We start from the raw sequence: 23,293 nt of genomic DNA, 5'->3' as shown, positions 1-23,293 counted from the left end.
GTTTCCCTGTGGACAACCTAACCTTTTTTAAACCACTTACATACATCTACACACTCCCCTACCTAGGGCCCTCACACCCACAGCACCATATGGCAGGAACAGAAGATCTCCGCTAAAGAGCCCCTTTATGGGGCTCTTTAGCGGAGTATTGCATGCCGACCCGACGAGGAGCGAGCCTATATGATGAAGCATGACACCTAGCTTGCTGGGTGTGTGAGGACTCTAGTTCCAACAAGGAGGATTCCACTCCTTTGTGCCTTCACTCACTTTGGTTCATCTGCCCTTTTCACACTGGGGAACTGCGTACTCTCTTTTTGCTTTACTGTGTTCGGGCATGTACGCTGGACCCCGTTAAACAGCCCTCTTTGTCCCTCTGTTTGTTAGAACCAGTATTATGAGCGTCAGGAATTGGAAGCAAAAAGCAAAAAGGCAAAGAGTATAAGGAGGTTAAGGATTTAAAGACAAAAGTTATTTATTTATTTATTTATTTTAAACAGATTTTATTGATTTTTAAGAAAAATAACAAAGGGGGAGGAACAATCTCATGGGGAATGCAAAGAAGCAGTTAAGTAGACAATACGTTGCAAATATTTTCCTCAATGCCCCTTAAGTCCTCACATAACCAGTCTCGGCCAGGTGTCCCGCAACTGCCCTTAGGACCTAACAGTTGGCCCCTCTCCCTCTTAGTTGTCAATGCAACCCACAGGTTATCAATTCTCCGCACTCAATACAGTCTAACATAGAGTATCAAATGAGAATCCATACCCCCGCCCCTCCCCCCCAGCCCCCAAATACCCCAATTCGACCCGCTATCCCTACCACCCCCCCAGGCATGCCATTGATTCACCGAGGTACCCATATGGGCAACTAAATCCCCTACAAACCGCGCCAGGAAACCTATCACTTAGACATACAATGAGGTCCAGGAACACCAGAGGTAGTCATTGCCCAGTCAGCCCCGATCTCATCTCATTCTACCTCCACCAAGTACCCATCTTGTCATTCAGCCTCGCTCAGCCTGGATCCCCTCGGCCCCATCTGGCACTTCCTTTTCATCTTCAATTGGGTACCTAACTAGTTCAACAAGCGCCACCCATGCCCGCGCCATTTCCATTGCCTTCTCAATCTTGCTGCACTTGGCCTGGCGTAGCCGGCAGTTCCCTTTGCTCTCTGCCCACTTTTCAAGTTCCCCGCATAAGAGAAGGCCCTCTACATGCCTTTCAATGGGTAGTAAGCTATCTCTTCACCAGAACCAGCCCCAAATCAATGAACTTGCTGGTGACCTTAGTCTTAGCAGTGTGTGGAAACCAATGGAGCAAACAAGCCTCTGGTGTCACGGCTATCTCCCTCTCCGTCACAGTCGTCAATGTAGTCATCACCCCTTGCCATTAGTACCTCAGCTGTGGGCAGTTCCAAAACATACGTAAAAGCTCTGCCCCCTCTAAAGCACACTGGGGACATGCAATTGACACCCCAAAATAGTCGTTGATCTTGCCGGGAGTTAAATATGCCCTATGTAACACATAGAATTGGATCAGTTGAAAGCGCGCATTCCGAGTGCTTTTCCATGCTCTCTCAAGAACCTCCCCCCATGATTTCTCCACAATGGGCACCCCCAGATCCGCTTCCCATTTAAGGCTTAGTGCCGTCAGCGGTTGGCGCAAGTCCTGGGCAATCCTCCGGTAAAGACAGGTCACCGCTTTAACAGTTCCCGCTGCCATCACTATGTATTGACAGGCAAGAGACAGATTAGGCTCCACCAACTCTCCCCGCCAGTGTTTCCTAATAACCGCCATTAGGGTCGCGTGAAATAGAAAGCCTCCCCTCTGAAGATCATGACGCTCCATAAGATCATTGAAGGTGAGGAGGTTTCCATCCTCGTAGAGATCCCCGATTGCAATGATCCCTGCTTCCTCCCAGGTTCGCAGCTTGCTCCAATCCACTCCATGGGGTAGCACCTCGCACATCCCAAGTGGAATCTCAGGTGCAAAGACGAAAGTTATGTTCACCCAAGTCTATGGTCCACCATTCAGAGGTAGTGGTAGGACGTGCAGCATATACCCCTAGTGTACCCCCTTTCTCTTGAGCAACTTTGTCTTCTGATCAGTGTGCTTATTGTAAAGAAATTGGATACTGGCATTCTGAGTACCCCCTTTTGCAAGGTCAGCAGTATCAACGGGGTAGAGGAAGCATGAGAGGACGCCCAGGGAATTATTGGGCTCTACTGATTGGTTTCTGATTGATACAGGAGCTACTCGTAGTGCTCTGTCTACAAAATTGGTTCCTAGGGCTTCCCTGTCTGGCACAATGATAACATTGATAGGATTCGATGGGACACCTACACTTAGGCCACTGTCACCACCACTTGAATTTAGTCTTGATAAATTCACTGCAGCTTGTCCATTTCTGTTTTCCACTAACATGCCGGATAACATTGTGGGTATTGATATGCTTAAACATTTATGTGCTACAATACGTTGTTCCCCAGAAGGTGTGCGTGTTATTTTAAATGATAACTATCCCATGGTTGAGAGATCTTGTCTCATTAAAGATGTTGCTTTGGCATTGTTACCTAGTACTTTCTGGGCTACATCAGATACTGATGTGGGACAAATGGTTATCCCACCAGTACGTATTCAAGTGAAGGATTGTGCTTTGTTGCCTCGACTGCCTCAATATAAAATATCCTGGGAAGGCGAAGAAGCATTAATACATATTGTTCAGGATTTGATCAGAGTGGGGGTTGTGAAAGAAGCCCCTTATAATATTTGTAATAGCCCTATTCTTCCTATTTTGAAATAAGACACTGACACTAAAATGTACAGATTCATTATTGATTTACGAGAAGTTAACAAAATCCTAGAACCCCAATACCCGGTAGTCTCTGACATCACAACACTTCTTCCTATGGTTTCTCCTACTGCCACTACATTTAGTGTGATTGACTTGAAGAATGCATTTTTCCTCAATGCCTATTCACCCTGACAGCCGCTGTTTGATCGGCCTCACTTTGAATAATTGATCCTTCAGATTCTGTAGAGCTCCACAAGGGTATACAGAGAGTCCTAGCATTTATAGCCAGGCATTGAAAAGGCAGCTTGATTATTTTCCTGTACTGCAAGGGGTTGCTCTTATTCAATATGTTGATGACATCTTGTTGGCTGCTGATACCCCTGAACAGTGTGAAGAAGGAACACTGTCCCTATTATCATTCCCTGCCTCTCATCATCACAAAGTCTCTTGGAAGAAATTGCAATATTGTAGCCAGCAGGCTACCTACTTAGGTCACCTCCTGTCTAAGGAGGGACATGCACTCACACCAGATTGCATTCAAACTATTTTGGACAGGCCTGTGCCCCGTACTCAGTAGGATATTGGTGCATTGATTGGCCTTACTTCTTTCTGTAGGCAGTGGATCCCTAGTTTTTCTCTCATTATTAAACCTTTGTTGGCCCTTCAGACTAAAGACACCGATGCATCTCCCATGGGCCATTGAATGCCGGAATGCTTTTCAACAGTTACGTCACGTTCTTTGTTCTGCACCAGTATAAGGAACTCCAGACTACACTAAGGCCATCACATTCTATGTACACAAGAGGGACGGTTGAGCTCTCTCAGTTTTAACACAGACACATGGTGATAAGCAACACCCTTGTGCATATTTCTCAGCTGTCCTTGATCCAGTTGCTCGTGTGTTGCCTGGGTGTTTTCTAGTGGTGGCAACAACAGCTGTGTCCATACGTCAGAGTGAGGGAAAAGTCTTGTCACATAGATTGCTTGTGCTAGTACCCTATTGATGCTTTATTAAATCAAACAAAAACACAACATTTGACTAGCGCCCGTTTGACAGGCCATGAATTGACACTTTTGGCTCCTCATATCAGACTGAAAAGAAGTTTGACTTTGAATCCTGGATGGGTGACATATTTTGGTAACAGGAGGACATGACATTTCCAGTAGTATTCGACCCTAACACCATCAGGCCCCTGGGTTTTCCCTGGGGACATATCATATAATGCTTGTACAACATAACAAACCTGAAGCACACCATATAATATAGTCTAAGAGAAAGAATATTTATGTGATCATGACAAAGTATAATAAAAAATACAAAACAAATTCTCATTGAAAACAATTGTTATAACTTAATAGTCCTAATAGTTCAGGTAAGTCCAATTTATATTTAGAAGCAAATCAGTTGATTCGGTTTGTATTGTCGAAAAAAGTCCAATTCAGAATACACAGGAATCCAATTTGTTGAACAAAGTACCATGGACAAATATATGGATATGTTAAAAGTTAATTCTTTATTTTCGTCTTGAAAACTACATAATGGACATGGACACAACCAACGTGTTTGTCCCCTAAATGTTGGGACGTCTTCAGGGCTGTTATAAAACATATAGACATCGACATAAGCAATATACAAAGCACATACAAATTCAGCTACATATGAAGCATGGAATGCAAAGCACAAAAGACATGCGCTAAAAACAGAAGAAAAAAACATTGAAAGATATTCAGCACATTTCAAATTAATTTGGTAAAAAGATTTAAACAAGATAAAATCCCAAACAGAAAAATACACACATTGTAATAATTTTTACCATCCAAACTTGTGTTTAGAATCAGAGTTTTTAGATTAACAACCAGATATGAGAAGTCTGTCAGTCCTAAGAAAAGATAGAGAGGTATGGCAGGATCTCAAACAATAATTAATTAATAACTATTGTAAGAGATGTGAACCTTGACTCGGGATTCAATTAAAATCATTTCCCACCCTGAAAAATCCCCACAGCTCACATACAAATAAAATGGTATCGGATGGCAGAGAATCATTAGAGTCTTCCTAAACATATCAGATAAAGCTTCTTCAATGTCTTCAGCCATGATTGGCTGGTCTAGCTGCCGGGCACGGTACTTGAAGAATGATGGCAATGGTGCCTCCTGCAAAATGGGGTGTGTGACTATTTGAGGTGACCTCAGCCTACACTCGTACAATGTCTGGTAGTTGTCCGCTAACACTCCTACTATCTCTGAGGTGTGGATCCATATTAGTCCCTCAGTGTCACTGATCCGAGGGACCACCTCTGAAGCAAACTCTTTGGTGGCCAGCCAGGAGAGCAGCTTCCTGATTTAACCCTTATTTTAATTAAACCCGCTGAGTTGACGCTCTCCTCAAGAAAGAGTTGTCGTATTTGTGCCCTCGCCAATGTCAACCGCCAGTCGAGCTCCACAGATGGATCCTGCGGAGTCCAACACTCCAGGTTAAGTATTTGGGCTTCTATGAATGTAATCTGCTCTAGCTTCCTTTTCTCCCTACTTCAGGTATGCTCCTTTAGTAGACCTCAGAGTGCAGGTCTGCTAGCTGCACACAAAGGGCTGGCTGACAAGTGCCAGACTGGGAACCCAAAACAGCCCAGGTCAATTTTGCCAGGTCAACTTCTATATGCTGCGGATCACTGAAATAATATCGACTGACAAAATATCGACTTGCCAAAATATCGTGGACAAAATATCGACAGTCAAAATATCGAGTTTGTATCTACAAACAGGTAAGTACAAAAATATCGAGTACAAAATATCGTTAACAAAAATATAGATGTAAAAAATATCGACTTTATTAAAAACAGTGTTAAATTAAATTAATATTAAATTTTAATTACTAAAATATACTTAAAACGACTTAAATTAAATTATAATATTAAAATAATAAATGAAAATAATAAAAATAATTTTTTAAAATCTTATTTGTTGACCCTGAACCCTAAAAATACCCTTTTACCCAAAAACCCAAACCTGACCCTGAACCCTAAAAATACCCCTTTACCCATGACCTGAAAACTGACCCTGAACCCTAAAAATACCCCTTTACCCATGACCTGAAAACTGACCCTAAACCCTAAAAATACCCCTTTACCCATGAACTGAAAACTGACCCTGAACCCTAAAAATACCCCTTTACCCATGACCTGAAAACTGACCCTGAACCCTAAAAATACCCCTTTACCCATGACCTGAAAACTGACCCTGAACCCTAAAAATACCCCTTTACCCATGACCTGAAAACTGACCCTGAACCCTAAAAATACCCCTTTACCCATGACCTGAAAACTAACCCTGAACCCTAAAAATACCCCTTTACCCATGAACTGAAAACTGACCCTGAACCCTAAAAATACCCCTTTACCCATGAACTGAAAACTGACCCTGAACCCTAAAAATACCCCTTTACCCATGAACTGAAAACTGACCCTGAACCCTAAAAATGCTCCTTTACCCAAAATGTATCAATATTATTTAATTACCAATTAATTATTAATTAACAATAACAATAAAGTAAATATATTACAACATTAGGTGTAATTATTTTAATAATTAATATTATTTTATCAAAATTAATTACTTAAAAATAACACAAAATTATATATATAAAAAATGTACTCTAATTAATGTAATTAACTAATTACAATTAATTAATTAACAATTATTTACTAATACAAAATATATTCAAAATTATATTAATTAATTAACTAATTAATATTAATTAATTATCAATTAATTATTAATTAAAAATATTAACAAACATATATTAATTAATTAATTATTATTAAATTACTTCCCACCCTATTCCCCTATAAACCCACAACCCGCTACAGAATTACATTACGCAATTATTATCAAAACAAAATTCATGTAATAAAATATTTTATAACATTAATACACACTATTCACACATATTATTACATAAAAATACACTATAAAATATTATATATTATTAAAAAATCGATATTTTTGCTATCTATATTTTATACAGTCGATATTACTTCACTTACCTGAAAAACGATATTTTTGTAGTCGATATTATGTCCAGTCGATATTTTGTCCAGTCTATATTTTAAACTCGATATTATGTCCAGTCGATATTTTGGAGTCGATATTTTGTCTCTATACCATATGCTGCATAGCGAGTGATCGCAGCGAGCATGTCTGACCAATACAAAGGGGAGTGGGGGTTCTCCCACCTACAAAATTGGGGGAAAAATAGGAAACATTGTGCATTCCTCAACACATTTTTCATTGTATAGTCAAGTGTATTAGCTTTTAAAGCATAATAAACAATGACCTTACAGTGCCCCTGGATACAACAATCTTTGTGGGTGCTCTTCAGTGCTCAATAATAATGAGAGACACACCCTTCTAACAAAAGAGACAGGGTTCAATATTCATAAACACTAATAAATCCATCTTATGAAAACACAGAAGTATTGTCACATCAATATACTCATCTTTTTATAGGGAAACACTCATACATTTATCATTCACAATACTATCTACACAATGAATCCTGTACGATGCAAAATGTCTATTTTTATTACATTAAATAAATCCTCAGTTAAAAAAAATATACTCATTACAATGATGTTCACAAAATAATTTAAAATCTCCTCAAAGCGAGTATTTTAAAACATTATTTACAATCTATATCATCACATCACTTTAAAACACAGCCCTCTATAATTGTATCTGAACAATTTTAGTTCTTCTCTATATTTGTGTACTAGAAATAAGTCATAATTCACACACAGAGAAACATTTCATTACTGATTGTCTCCTGGCAGTACAAAGCGGACAATATCACAATGTATCAATAAAAACAAATGAAAAAGATATATCACAAATTGACAAATGTATTTTTATTAATTGAGAATTTATTTAATGTAATAAAAGGAGCCCGTTTTGCATCAAACAGGATTCCGTGTGTAAACGTGTTGTGGATGATAAATGTATGAGTGTTCCCCATATGAAAAGATGAGTATATTGATGTGACAATGCATGTGTGCTTCACAAGAGGGATTTATTATTGTTTATGCTCTTCAATGCTTCCCTCACTATCGTTCTATGTGCACTTTGGGCCCGATTCACATAATGAACTTAGGACTCAATCCTAAACTTACTACTATTTTGGTATTCACAGAATGCACTTACTACTTTTAGCATTCACAGAATGAACTTACTACTTTTGGTATTCACAAAAGTTAGGATTTTGTCTTAAGTTTGTCTTAAGACAAACTTAAGACAGACTTCAGACAGACTTAAGACAAAATCCTAACTTCTGTGAATACCAAAAGTAGTAGGTTCATTCTATGAATGCCAAAAGTAGTAAGTGCATTCTGTGAATACCAAAATAGTAGTAAGTTTAGGATTGAGTCCTAAGTTCATTCTGTGAATCGGGCCCTTTATTTTTGGCGTTCACTTTACATCACGGTAACAGTTACACACAAAATGGCTGCAGACCTTCCCAGCAGCCTCCCTCGTTACTACTGAGCCGGAGAAGGACTATGCGCCTAATCACACAACCACCCTCCCTCCACCTGATCCTACGCATCACACACAGAAAGTGACCCCACAAAGTGCTACCCATATGGCCCGATTCACAGAATAAATTTAAGACTCAATCCTAAACTTACTCCTATTTTGGTATTCACAGAACGCACTTACTACTTTTGGTATTCACAGAAGTTAGGATTTTGTCTTAAGTCTCTCTTAAGTCTGTCTTAAGTCTGTCTTAAGTTTGTCTTAAGACAAACTTAAGACAAAATCCTAACTTCTGTGAATACCAAAAGTAGTAAGTTCATTCTGTGAATACCAAAAGTAGTAAGTGCATTCTGTGAATACCAAAATAGTAGTAAGTTTAGGATTGAGTGTTAAGTTCATTCTGTGAATCAGGCCCTCTGATCCGTAAAAAATACACACATACAAACATCGGAATGACAAGTGCTAGGTTAGTGCCGCTCGTGGGCCTGCTGCTCTGGTCCCCTGGATCCGATACGTTCCGCAGCAAGTGGTGCGCTTGTTCGGTGGGAAGTGCTTCTGGTTTGCCCATCCCCTGCTGGATGCAATCACTGGTTCTACAGGACTGAGTGCTTCTCCACTGGCCCAGTCAGCTCCTTGGCAGCAGCTTCGTCCAGGAACCAGAACAGCTTCCCATGCTCTGGCCGGACTCGTGCCGCTGGCAAAGGGTTCTCTTCCTCTGTCTCTAGGATTCGCTTGACAATGGAGGCTTTGCTCTCGCCGACTGCCACGAATACCACAGTATGTGCTGCATTGAGAACCGGTAAAGTCATTGGGCCCGATTCACAGAACTAACTTAAGACAAAATCCTAAACTTACTACTTTTGGTATTCACAGAAGTTAGGATTTTGTCTTAAGTTTGTCTTAAGACAGACTTAAGACAGAATCCTAACTTAAGTCTGTCTTAAGTCTGTCTTAAGACAAAATCCTAACTTCTGTGAATACCAAAAGTAGTAAGTTTAGGATTTTGTCTTAAATTAGTTCTGTGAATCGGGCCCAAAGTTATCCGCTCCGGCGGTGGCTTTGGTGAATAACTGATAGCAGCAACTATTTTCTGTGTCTCCTTTGAAAGTGGGTGATCTGGAAAAAGGGAGGCAGTATGGCCATCTGGTCCCATACTAAAAATTATGAGTTCAAAGACAGGAATTTCTTGGCCACGGAACTCCTATTTTAGCTTCTTGCTGTAATCAGAGGCAGCCTCTTCTACTGGTAGCAAGGGGTTAATCGTTAGCACCTGCTTTTCAGGGATGGAGATCTTGGGCAGGAGATGAGTTAGGTACAGCCCGTGCGTGCTCTCGGGGTCCTTGAAGGGCACCCGTCGCTCGTCGCAGTAAGCCAGCAGCCAGTGGGAGCAGGGCTGGGGATCCGCGGCTGCTCGCGGCTCAGCATCTGCACCAGGCTGCCCCCCCGAGAGGCCGAGCGAGAAGCACCCGCCTGGCATGGAGCCCCGGCTCGCCTCCTGCCACACCAGCGCCGCCAGCGAGGCGCCCAGCTCCAGGCCCGACGGGTAGACCGACACCTGCGCGCGCCCCGAGCCCAGCATGGCTGGACTCTTGGCTGGGATGCACCCTCCAACAGTGCCTCTCTACTCTCCATAGCCCTGCTCTCAAATGCCTTTCAGTTGTTTTATAGTATCTCTCATACCAGTGTAGGGCGTCAGAGCATTTTACATCACACACACATACAGATACAATTAATCATATTTGTGTAAATCCCTGTACAGAAAATGCTGCATAAGACAAAGGTGAATACAAGGTGTAGGATTCACATGCCATCCATACAGGTAGGCATTTTTTAAGAGTGCCCCGTCTTGGTCTGGGGAAGCACAAACTCAAGATTCAGAACGTAACACAGTGGTTAGGATTGACTTTACTAATAAGAATGTATTTCTACCAAACAAACCCTTTTTAGCAAAATTAGGATAATGAAAGACTGGAAAAAGACATACAAGCTGGCTGGAACAGGCAAGCTGCCCTGGACCTGGTGGGCTTGTAGAGTCCAGCTCCGGATTCGGGATTGCATTAAAGTCCCCTCCAGAAGCAGTCGTGCCCTGTAGGAACTCCTAGAGGAGCGAAATGAGTGTTCTAAACGTATTGGGGAGCAACTGGTGCGGGACATATACCAATAGGAAAGTGAAGTCCATGACCTCCAAGGTACACTACACCCTAATGTATATTCCCAGTGGGCCTGTGTGTACCCTGGTTACTGCCAAGGGGAAGTCTCTTTGAAATAATAAAAGACACCCAACATGATCCCCGGGTGAATCCTGAGTGACAGACTCTGTCATACCCAAGCCGGCTAAGGTAGGGGCAGTGTTCACCCTGGAGGTAAGTTTCCTGTAGCAGGAGGACCATCAGCTAGAAAAGTGTAGCATAATGGAGGACGGCCGACTGTTTATTGTGGCCCAGCATGCCGTTCTCATTCTATGACATTACTTTAATTACAGCCATGGGGGTGAACGTTGGACAGTGCATGTGGTATGTGGTGGAATTGTGGGGATGGTAGTGTCCAGGAGTTCAGTATCTGAGAGTGTCTAGCATGTCTCTGTTCATGGTGACTAAGAGCGAAAAGTGGTGCATATAAAAAAGCGTTAACAAACTTAATTGCCTTAGCCCACAACTCCCACCATACTTCTACCCCTGAAGCATTTGTTACCCTAGAACCTACCATAACAGCAGCCGCAACCAATGTCCTAATCTATATACTAAAAGGAGACCTCCTCAAATACAGAATGGAATATCAAGCAGCTACATAAACCTTGTTGTTGTATGCAGTAGACCCCCCCTCAGCAGAAGTGAGTGAGCACCCAACCCTTGTTACTTGATAGGAACAGAATATCATAGTGGAGGCCTGCCTGTGACATCCGGCTGGGACCCAAAATAGTTCTGTCTTGTCTATCAAGTGCTCCGCTCTACTGCACCTACCCATTCCCACTCCATCATCTTTGAATCTGAGGAATCCTCATGCCCCCAGGGCGCGACTGATGCTTGCGCAGCCATATCTGCTTCTTTCTCAGCTGCAGTGAATGGGAGCCCATGGAGGACCTCGTTGTTCTGGATTAAGTTTCCTCAGGGGTCCCTACATGGCAGAGGTCCTTCCGCTCCTTCACCCAATCCCATGCCTTCTCTGCTGTCTCGAAAAAGTAAGCTGTGGAGTTGAAAAACACCTTTAGTTTCTAAGGATAGAGAAGCACGTACTCAGGATTGAGAGCACAAAGCTTCTTTTTAATCTTGACAAAGGAGCGCCTGTGTTGCTGGACCAACTGCGTGTAGTCAGGGAAGACCAGGATGTGCAAGTTCTGGAATTAAAGATTCTGTCTCAACTAGGTCACTCTAAGAATGGCGTCTGTGTCATGGTGGTTGAGTATCCGAGCAATCAGTGGTTGGGCCGGAGCTCCCGGCAGAGTGGAGAGCCAAATACCTATGGGCTTGCTTCACTGCAAACCATGGGGACAGATTAACAGCCGTGACCCAGGACTATATCCAACCTGCTAGGAAGGTTTCTGCACCTGAGATCTCCGCACCCTCAGGCAATTCCAAATACTAAAGGTTGTTCCTGCGTCATAGGTTTTTGGCATCCTCTTCGCAGAATTAGAGTGCTGTTGTTGTTGACAGCAACTGAGAGACCTGTTTCTTAAGGATGGCCATGTCATTCTCTACAAAAGATACCTGGCTCTACGCCTCTATCACCCCTATCAGCAACATTTCTAAGGTCCTGGCACAGGAGTGAGACATCAACCCTAACCTCGCCCCCTTTAGTTTCAACCGCATCTCTTGAGCTTTAGATTGTTTACAGAATAGTGTCCGAATTGGATTTCACCAGGGCCAGTTGTTGCACACCGAATCTGTCAATGCTCCCTGCATTGCCTGTGTCTAGCGTCGTAAATTGGTCCAATTTGGTTTGGGCCAGTGCTGGCGGAGGTGGTCTGTCTCTCCCCATGGTGACTGGTACCGGGTTCGACCTGTATTGGTCAGTGAGTTTGAATGTGCTGTGGCCCGCTTGCATCAAAGGCATATAAAACTTTATAAATGAATAAACATGACCTGCCAGAGTCAGGTCACCTAGCTGGTATGTCACATGTGCCCTCTAGACAAGAACCCTTGTATAGTGCAGTATGGAGTCATTAGGTAAGAGGCAGCGATTTCAATGGGCCCCCTCATTCCAAGAGGTCGTTCAGCAGTTGTTTGTCGTCAGGCCTGAAGATGACGCACCCCAGCCCCAAATTCTCAGGCTCGGCTTTCACGCCTCCGGCCCGCTTCTGCCACGCGTGCTGGTCTAGCCTCTAACTGCCACCGAGTAGACATGAGCCCTATCCCGCTTGCCCAGAGGGCAGCAAGAGCAGCCAAGAATCCTAGCAGATGCATCACATATGTCCCCAGGCTGGGAGTACTTGTCCTCAATCAATCATTCAATCAAGTGATTTGTAAAGCATGGCTATACAAAAGTGCTTAAAGGTGCTGAGGTGGGGGTGCTGGTCCATCGGAGCCGCGGTGGTACAGTCAGGTTTTGAGGTCCTTCCTGAATTGAGGCAGTAACGGTGATTGCCTGAGGTGGAGAGGAAGGGTGTTCCAGGTCTTTGCTACAAGGTAGGAGAAGGAGTATCCTCCAGCTGTGGTCTTGCGGATATGTGGGACGGTAGCCAGGCCATTTGAGCTGGGTGAAGGTCTCTGGTGGGTGCGTGGAATGCGTTGAGGTGGTTTAGGTACGCAGGTCCTGTGTCATGTAGGGCTTTGTAGGCATGTGTGAGGAGCTTGAAAGTGATTTTTTTGTTGACTGGGAGCCAGTGGAGATCTCTCAGGTGACTGGAAATGTGGCTGTGGTGGGGGGATGTTGAGGATGTGTCTGGCGGAGGCGTTCTGAATGTTCTGCAGTTTCTTGAGGAGTTTCTGGCAGATTCCAGCATAGAGTGCATTGCTGTAGACAATTCTGCTACTGATGAGTGCATGGGTGACCGTCTTTCTAGAATCTGTGGGGATCCACGTGAATATCTTTCGGAGCAGGAGTAGCGTGTGGAAGCAGGATGAATGGATGACTTTGATCTGGTGGCTCATGGTGAGAGAGGAGTCCAGGATGATGCTGAAGTTCCGTGCATGGTCTTAGAGGTGTGGGGGTTCCAGGTGCTGCGGGCCACCAGGTGTCGTTCCAGGTGGAAGGGGTGGAGCACATGATGAGGACTTCGGTCTTGTCTGAATTAAACTTGAAGTAGCTGATCTTCATCCAGGTGGTGACAGCCTTTATCCTGTCGTGAATGTTGTTTTTGGCGACTGTGGTTTTGTTGTCGGGGTAGGAGAGGATGTTGAGTCTGTAGTACCTGATGATGGCTGCGAGTGGGATCAGGTTGATGTTGAAAAGCTGCAGAGTGCCTCAGGGAGGAGCCATGAGGCATTTCCTTTTTAATCAGAAAAGCTGACTGCGAACTTTTAAAATTGTATTTGTGATTGTTGATGTTGCTAAACTGCTTATTTTGCACATTGCTCTCTATCTGTCCTGCACGCTCATGACTGCTATATTAAAAGTTAACTTACGAACCTTTTAAAAATTGAATCTGATACCTCTGCTAGCATTTGCTCATTTGCACATTGTTCTCTCCCTGTCCTCCACGCTCCCCGGTCCGTCACGGCTCAATAGTGCCGATTGCACGAAGGGACGCGACTCCTCCCCCCAATTGTCTCACCTCCGCTTGCAGGGGGTAAAAACAGATGGGGGCCCGGCTGCGCAGCGGGCGCGCCGCAGGTGCGCTAACGGCAAGCCCGTCTGCGACCCGAACGCGGCCAGGGCCAACCATGCTGCTAGTGGGGGGAGAGAAGCTGAGAGGCTTAGCGGGTCTAGAGCTGAACTCATAGCCTTCAAGCAGGATAACCTCTGTGCACTACATTATAGTGATTTCGTGGGTAGGGGACTGCCTCCCAACTGCCCATCATGCGGTCAGGAACTAGGTGCAGTACTCGACACATCATCTCTCACTATAAAAATTACCATGGAGACAGAGCACCCAAAAAAAAACAATGGAGCCATTGAAGATTTTAGTAATCTCAGGCCAATCTCACTCCTACCTGCGCCAGGTAAAATGCTGGAGAAATTGGTGCAACGACAACTGAACCTTTTCATTGAAAGCAATGCTATCCTGCATGAAACACAGTCGGGCTTTCGGCCAGGTTTCAGCACTGAAACTGCTCTCATTGAGGTTGCAGAGTCTTTGAGATGGGCACTAGATTCAGGGGCATCAGCAATACTGGTGCTCCTGGATCTATCCGCAGCTTTCGATACGGTAGATCATGCCAGATTGCTGCAGAGACTTGAAAGCATTGGCCTAGGGGGCAAGGTGCTGGCCTGGACGCAGTCTTATCTGTGCGACCGCTCCCAGAAGGTTGCCCTCCGCCCTTTTACATCTAAACCCAAACCTCTTTGGTGTGGAGTCCCTCAGGGCTCAGCCCTAAGCCCCCTACTTTTTAATGTTTATCTGGCCCCTCTTTTTACCTTAATAGCAAACTGGGGTGTCAAAGCGATTTCGTACGCCGATGACACACAGTTGGTCTTTTCCTACAAAGAGCAGTAAGAGGAAGCTTTTGCCAATTTTAAGGGCTGTCTTCGTGATATTGCTATTTGGATGAACATGAACAAATGAAAACTAAATGCAGGGAAAACTGAGGTGATCTTCTTTGGAAAAGGTCAAGTGCCTGCGTCTGATCTATGGTGGCCGACTGAAATGGGGCCTCCACCGCTCCCTAGCTCTAGTGCAAAAAATCTGGGAGTAAGATGGGATGATGGCCTTTCTTTCTTAGCTCATATTCAACAGATAACGTCGGGGTGCCTAAACAAACTAAGAAATCTCCGTAAGTTTCTGGATTTGCTGCCAGCAGTTTGCCGTAAAGCAGTAGTCCATGGCACTGTAACGGCCTATATCTTGGTCTGTCGAAGTATGCAATCCAGCGGCTACAGATGGAGCAGAATGCGGCTACGAGGCTGATAAATCATATCCCGTTTAAGCATCATGTCTCTCCGCATCTACGCAATCTTCACTGGCTCCCAGTGGCAAGCAGGATTGAATTTAAGGCTTTGACCCTGGCTTACATGGCACTCCGGGGAAAGTGCCCTAGTTATCTCAGATTGAGACTCCCCCAATATAAGCAAGCGCGCTCTCTGCGCTCGAATACGCTCAACTTGCTGCCTGTCCCTAGATTCGCTAAGGATCGCCTTGGGGGGAAAGCTTTCTCGGATAGAACAGCTAAACTGTGGAATGCCCTACCACTTGCTATTCGCAATCCCATTTCAGAACCTTGCTTTAGGAAACAGCTAAAGACGTGGTTTTTTAATCAATAATCTCCTCCACGGCTGCTTTCTTTTTCTTAAATTACTTAGTTCACTTTTGCTGCTCACTAAGCGCCAGGACACCTCCTTGTGAGGTAGCTGTTTGCGCTATACAAAACTCAGTATTATTGAGGGCGAGGCTTCCAGCAGCAGGAGGAGTGATTGGCTCAGTGCACTACCAGTGTGCATGTAGGTTTGGATGGACATCCACTGTTGGCCAAACCTACATTGGCATTTGGATATCTCCAAGTTATTGCTTGGAGATATCTGCAGGGCTCAGGAGCACAGGTTCACAGTCCCTGCTGCATCGTAGAACCAGTCCGATTCACCCAATCCCTATACTTCTCTCATGCTGTGTAATACCATCTTGAGAGTAGCATCTGGATTTGTGCAGATCACTCTGGGAGCCGTGAGACAATCGTCATGTCGACGGCTGGAGCTGAAGTGGCAGCGAGGCAGCAGATGTCAGGATTTAGGAATTTTTCATTTTTATTCCCCCTACCTCACAAATTTATCCAGCTAGTGACCGCCACTGGGCATTCAATCAATCAATCAATCAATCAAGAAATTTGTATAGCGCGCTACTCACCCAGAGGGTCTCAAGGCGCTTGGGGGAGGGGGGTCCGCTACTGCTCGAACAGCCAGGTCTTGAGTTGCTTCCTGAAGGAGAGGTGGTCTTGGGTGCGGCGGAGGTGGATGGGAAGGGAGTTCCAAGTCTTGGCTGCCAGGTAGCAGAAGGATCTTTCTCCCATGGTGGCTCTTCGAATGCGTGGAACCGTGGCGAGGGCTTGGTTGGTCGATCGCAGTTGGCGGGTGGGAGTGTAGAAGGTCAGGCGGTTGTTCAGGTACCTGGGTCCCAGGTCGTGGAGGGCCTTGTGTGCGTGGGTGAGGAGACAGAACGTGATTCTCTTGCTGACGGGGAGCCAGTGCAGAACTCTCAGGTGTCCGGAGATGTGGCTGTGTCGGGGGATCTCTAGGATGAGTCGTGCGGAGGCGTTCTGGATGCGTTGGAGTCTTATCTGTAGCTTGGCTGTGGTTCCGGTGTAGAGGGTGTTTCCGTAGTCCAGTTGGCTGGTGACGAGTGCTTGGGTGACCGTCTTCCTGGTTTCGGTGGGGATCCATCGGAAGCATTCGTAGGATGTTGAAACACGATGATGAGACGGCGTTGACTTGTCTGGTCATCGAGAGGGAGGAGTCCAGGATGAAGCCCAGGTTGCGTGCATGGTCCGTAGGTTTGGGTGCGCTGCCTAGGGCCGGGGGCCACCAGGAGTCGTCCCAGGCGGAGGGTGATGATCCAAGGATGAGGACTTCCGTCTTGTCTGAGTTCAGTTTCAGGCGGCTGTTCTTCATTCACTCGGCTACTTCTTTCATTCCTTCGTGTAGGTTGGTTCTGGCGGTGGCAGGGTCGTTGGTGAGGGAGAGGATCAGCTGGGTGTCGTCGGCGTAGGAGATGATGTTGAGGTTGTGTTGGCGTGCGATGGCTGCGAGGGGGCTCATGTAGATGTTGAAGAGGGTGGGGCTGAGTGATGATCTTTGCGATACGCCGCAGATGACTTTGGTTGCCTCGGATCTGAACGGGGGGAGGCGGACTCTCTGGGTTCTTCCAGGGAGGAACGAGATGATCCACTCCAGTGCCTTCTCTTGGATACCGACGTTGCTGAGGCGTTGTACTAGGGTGCGGTGGCAGACAGTATTGAACGCTGCGAAGAGGTCCAGGAGGATGAGGGCCGCTGTTTCCCCGTTGTCGAGCAGGGTTCGAATGTCGTCTGTGACAGCGATGAGGGCGCTCTCGGTGCTGTGGTTGGCTCGGAAGCCGGACTGTGAGTGGTCGAGGGATCTGTTCGACTCGAGGAAGGTGGCAAGCTGTCTGTTGACGGTCTTCTCGATGACTTTGGTGGGAAACGGGAGGAGCGAGATGGGGCGGTAGTTCTTGAGGTCGGTGGGGTCTGCTGATGGTTTCTACAGGAGGGCGCTGAGTTCGGCATGCTTCCAGCTCTCCTGGAAGGTGGCGTGTTGAAGGAGCAGTTGATGATGCCCCGGAGTTGGGGTGCGATGACGGAGTCGGCCTTGTTGAAGATGTGGTGGGGGCATGGGTCGGTTGGTGATCCGGAGTGGATGGTGTTCATCGTGTGGATGGTGTCTTCAGTGCTGACCAGGGTCCAGGCGCGGAGAGTGGTGGTGGGGGGCGTTGGTTCTGTGGTTGGGTGCGTGGACTGTTTGCTGAAGCTGTTGTGTATTTCTGCGATCTTGCTGTGGAAGAACGAGGCCAGTGAGTCGCAGAGGTCTTGTGAGGGGGTGATGTTTTTGTTTCCGGCACTGGGGTTGGAGAGCTCCTTGACAATGCTGAAGAGTTCCTTGCTGTTGTGTGCGTTGTTGTCTAGTCGATCCTTGTATGCTGACTTCTTGGTGGTATGTATAAGCTGGTGGTGTTTGCGGGTGGCATTCTTGAGGGCGGTCATGTTGTCTTTGGTCGGGGTTTTTCGCCAGGTTTTCTCGACGGTGCGGCAGTTCTTTTTGGAGTTCTTGAGGTCGTCGTTGAACCAGGAGGCTCTCTTGCTTCCGGGATTGCTGGGTTGTTTTTTCAGGGGTGCAAGGTCATCAGCGCAGTTGGTGATCTACTGTGTGAGGTTGTTGGCTGCTTGGTTGGGGTTCGTAGATCTGGTGGTAGGGTTCTGGTTCAGTGATGTGGTGAGCTGGTCCGTGGTGATCTTGTTCCAGCTCCTGCGGGGAACCTGTTGTGGGAGGTGGTGAGTTGTGGTCTTTCTGAAGCTGAAGTGGACGCAGCTGTGGTCTGTCCAGTGGAGTCCGGTGGAGTGGCTGAAGGAGATGTACTTGCTGGAGGAGAAGATTGGGTCGAGCGTGTGTCCGGTGTAGTGGGTGGGGGTGTTTACCAGTTGCTTGAGTCCGAGGTTGGCGAGGTTGTCCAGCAGGGCGGTGGTGTTGTTGTCGTTGTTGTTCTCCAGGTGGAAGTTGAGGTCCCCTAGGAGAATGTAGTCAGCGGAGGGGAGGGCGTGTGGGCTGATGAAGTCTGCGATGTCTTCGCTGAATTGTGTGCGGGGTCCTGGGGGTCTGTAAATGAGGGTTCCTCTGAGTGTGGTCTTGGGGTCGGTGTGTATCTGGAAGTGAAGATGTTCGGCGGCTGTGAGAGTGTCGTCGACGTTGTCGTGATGCGGATGGTGTTCTTGTGGACGATGGCGATGCCTCCTCCTGTCTGGTTGATGCGGTCCCTCCGGGTGATCTTGTATCCGTCTGGGTTGGCGATGGCGATGTCGGGCGCTGAGGAGGCATTCATCCAAGTTTCCGTGAGGAAGGAGACGTCTGGAGATGTGGTGTCGAGCAGGTTGCAAAGTTCCACGGCGTGTCTGTGGATGGAGCGGGTGTTGAGCAGGATGCACCTCAGGTGGTTGCTGTTGGTGCTCGGCTTGGCGGGTGCAGGTGCGGTGCAGGTCCGGATGCAGGAGAACTTGCAGGGTTGACAGGTGAAGGGGCCGTGGGTGCGTCCTGGGGTGGCTCGGTGGCAGCCGGGGGTCCGGCCGGTGTTGAGTGCATTGAGGGTGGCGGCGCTGTACGTCCAGCGGGTGGGGTGGCTTCTGCAGGGGCCAGGGAGTCTGGCGCTGGGCGCGGTCCAGGCACAGATGGACGACGACGGGCTTGCCTTTGGCGCGCCTTCAGCGCACAATCGGCGCGCCTGCTGCGCGCACGCGTGGACTCTGCCATAAACGGAGAGTTGTGGGGCGGGGCTAGGGAGGAGAAGCTGGGAGACGGGAGCGGGGTGGCGAGTGGGGAGGGGAGCGGTGATGCTGGAGGGAGCGGGGGTGGGGCCGCGGGGGAGCAGCGGCAGGGAGCGGGGTTGGTCGGCGGTGGAGGCACAGGAGCGATCAGATGCACAGCAGAGGACGATGCAAAAACAATACAGGCACAATACGATCAGGGGCACAGAGGACGATGCTAAGAAGCAAATACAGGCACAATACGATCAGGGGCACAGAGGATGATGCTAACAAACAATTACAGGCACAATACTATCAGGGGCACAGAGGACGATGCTAAAAAACAATTACAGGCACAATACTATCAGAGGACGATGCAAAAACGAATACTGGCACAATACAGATGTGAGGGGGCAGATACAAACTGGCAGCGGCAGCGGCGGCGGATACCGGGCACCCTCGGGGTGGGCCACGCGGCCGGAGGAAAGACCGGCTCTGACCAGGTCAGGTCAGGTCACAGCTCCCCGCCTCGCGGACATCACCTTTTGAGTTCAGTGGGAGGGAGGAGCAGCTGGGAGGCGGGAGCGGGGTGGCGAGTGGGGAGGGGAGTGGTGATGCTGGAGGGAGCGGGGTTGGGGCCGCGGGGGAGCAACGGCAGGGAGCAGGGTGGGTCGCGGTGGAGGCACAGGAGCGATCAGGGGCACAGCAGAGGACGATGCAAAAACAATACAGGCACAATACGATCAGGGGCACAGAGGACGATGCTAAGAAGCAAATACAGGCACAATACGATCAGGGGCACAGAGGACGATGCTAAAAAACAATTACAGGCACAATACGATCAGGGGCACAGAGGACGATGCTAAGAAGCAAATACAGGCACAATACGATCAGGGGCACAGAGGATGATGCTAACAAACAATTACAGGCACAATACGATCAGGGGCACAGAGGACGATGCTAAAAAACAATTACAGGCACAATACTATCAGAGGACGATGCAAAAACGAATACTGGCACAATACAGATATGAGGGGGCAGATACAAACTGGCTGCGGCAGCGGCGGCGGATACCGGGCACCCTCGGGGTGGGCCACGCGGCGGGAGGAAAGACCGGCTCTGACCAGGTCAGGTCAGGTCACAGCTCCCCGCCCCGCGGACACCACCTTTTGAGTTCAGTGGGAGGGAGGAGCAGCTGGGAGGCGGGAGCGGGGTGGCGAGTGGGGAGGGGAGCGGTGATGCTGGAGGGAGCGGGGTTGGGGCCGCGGGGGAGCAGCGGCAGGGAGCAGGGTGGGTCGCGGTGGAGGCACAGGAGCGATCAGGGGCACAGCAGAGGACGATGCAAAAACAATACAGGCACAATACGATCAGGGGCACAGAGGACGATGCTAAGAAGCAAATACAGGCACAATACGATCAGGGGCACAGAGGACGATGCTAAAAAACAATTACAGGCACAATACGAACAGGGGCACAGAGGACGATGCTAAAAATCAATTAAAGGCACAATACTATCAGAGGACGATGCAAAAACAAATACTGGCACAATACCGATATGAGGGGGCAGATACAAACTGGCAGCGGCGGCGGATACCGGGCACCCTTGGGGTGGGCCACGCGACGGGAGGAGCGACCGGCTCTGACCAAGTCAGGTCAGGTCTGGTACGAGGGTGCTCTGGAGTGAATGCTCTTTATGAGCTTGAGGGTTTAGTGTGCCATGAGCAGAGTCCAGCTAAGTAGGGTCTGTTGGGGTCTGGGCCCATAGGGTGCAGTGGTTGTAGGTCAGGTGTAAGGATCTTGGGTATCGAGGTTGTCAACGCTGTTGTATATCACTTTGATCTTGTGGTGGAAGTAGGTGCCTAGGTTGTTGCAGAGGTCATGGGAGGGGGTATGTCTGCTATCTCTTTGCTGGATCTGGCAAATTATTTGACCGCAGTTCTTTACTATTGAGTGCATTAGCGTTGATCCTTTCTTGTAAACACACTTTCTTTGTTTTTCTGATGAGGTGGTGGCATGCAGTGACATCAGTCTTGAAGGCTTAGGGGTCTTCTGGAGTCTTGCTGTTCGAGCTGTCTACAGATGCGCCTGGACTCATGAAGGGCGGAAGAGAACCAGGTGACTTACTTGAGTGTTGCTTGCTTGTGGCTTTCTTCAAGGGAATCCTCCTTCTGCTCCCGGCCAGGAGCCACAGGCCACACCTCTCCCCCCTCACAGCAGTGTGAGGCCTCATCACTTAGCAGGAAAGTGCCCGCCTGGTTGCCCTGAGCTCCAGGCCATTGCCACTCATGCAGTCACTGCGGCTGCTCCAGCCACGGCCAGCCTGTTGCCGGCCACTGCTCCTAATACAAGACAATCTGTGGTGGGGGGGGGGGAGGTGGGGGGGGGGGGTTGCTGCCTGATCCAATCGCTCAGTGGTGGCATCTAGTCTCTTCTGCTGCGGCGGGTTCACCAGCAATTGCAGACCGCCATGTTGGAATGGCAGTCCGGAGGCCAGCTTTACTCACTACATATGATGCCCAATTCAGCCGCAGCCCCACTCTACAGTGCGTCAGCGTTTACACCGAATCAACACCGGTGGGGGAGGGGGGGCTGAAATCCCAGTGGCTGCCTGTTGCGAATGATGGCGGATTAGCGAGGCGATCGGAAGCAGCTCTGGACTGTGACCTCCATCTTGGCTGTCTCAACCATGCCCCCATGGTCCGGCTAATTTCTATATGAGGAAGAGCTTCTTCATTGCTTGTTGAAAGAATGCATGTGTCAGGGGCATACAAAAACCACCGCAGCCCCTGTGGTGCGGGTGCCCCCACTCTTCAGTAAATGAAGGGGCCCCCTCAGCTCTTCGGTAGAGAACTGTGAGAGAGAGTCTTTGAGAGCTTTCGTGCGGGTTATCGAATAAACTCACGGACAAAGGGGATCTGGGTAATGAGGGTTTTATTGTTTTATATTGTCGCCTCTTCTGTACAGGCACTCTGTAAAAGGGGAGCGGGTTTTCGGCGTCCTCTGCCGCTTGTTTCGCAGTTCCAAACCGCCGAGATTCCCGGTGCCTCCTGGGAGTTGTAGGCCTTGTTTCTGCCGTCTCGACTCCCGTCCGGAACGCCGCCCCAGAAAGAAAGAAACCAATATTTAGGCAAAGGTTTTGATGGCTGTTTAGGGTAGGGAAGTGAGGGACCACACGTGCTCTCAAAGATTATGGTGCCGATAAGGTGAAGGGTGGGGTTTTGGTGCACAGAGGGTCGGGTGTAACGTCTCACGGTGGTTTGCCCCACTTACGTCCCGCCCATCCCGTGAACCATGACCGTACCTGCTCTAGCCACACTTCGTGGGAAGTGTGGCTGGGCGATGCGCCTTCCCGTTGGCCTCCCGGCTTGTCGCAGTCGTCTCCGTTCTTTCGCCCCTCCGCTCCGCAGGTCAGTGATTCGCTGTCTTCCTCTTCTCCTGCCTCCGTCCTCCGCTGTTCCTCTCCCGCCTCCTCCTGCCGATGTTCTACACTCTTCTCCTCTCCCGTCCTCTTCCGCTGTTCTCCAGCCTCCTCCTCGCTCGCAATCTTCTTCCTTGGTTCTCCTTCCTCCGTCCGCCACTCCGATCCTTCCTCACGCCACCACTCTCCACTCCCTCCGGGTGTAACACACACCTGACTGTGTTTTGGGTGTTGTTTTACCTCCGGCTGTTGGGCAGGCTCAGGGTTCAGCTCCGCCCAATTAAAGTAACACGGCTCCTCCGGGTCCTGTGTGGGGTTGAACCAGTCTTCAGCCGTCTTCCATGTGTCGGTATGCTGTGCAAAAAGAGGGGACACAGGTAAAGGTAAGCCTGGAGGGCCCGAGTCCGGGTCCTCCTCGTCACAGGCTTGCTTTAAAGCAAGACTCTCTCCCTCTAGCTGAGCTGCTCCCGCTGTCCCAGGACTGAAGAGAAACAAAATAACA

The 23,293-nt window shown here is 48.1% G+C and overlaps 1 pseudogene; it reads right to left on the bottom strand.

The window, feature by feature from the left end:
- Positions 1–8,737: 8,737 nt before the first annotated feature.
- LOC147746969 (6-phosphogluconolactonase-like) lies at positions 8,738–9,898 on the bottom strand (annotated as a pseudogene).
- Positions 9,899–23,293: the final 13,395 nt, after the last annotated feature.

Source organism: Lissotriton vulgaris, chromosome 1_1 (assembly GCF_964263255.1).
Source record: "Lissotriton vulgaris chromosome 1_1, aLisVul1.2, whole genome shotgun sequence".
NCBI classification, from domain to species: Eukaryota; Metazoa; Chordata; class Amphibia; order Caudata; family Salamandridae; genus Lissotriton; species Lissotriton vulgaris.
The sequence above is the reverse complement of the archived record's forward strand: the minus strand, read 5'-3'. Positions and strand labels throughout refer to the sequence as shown.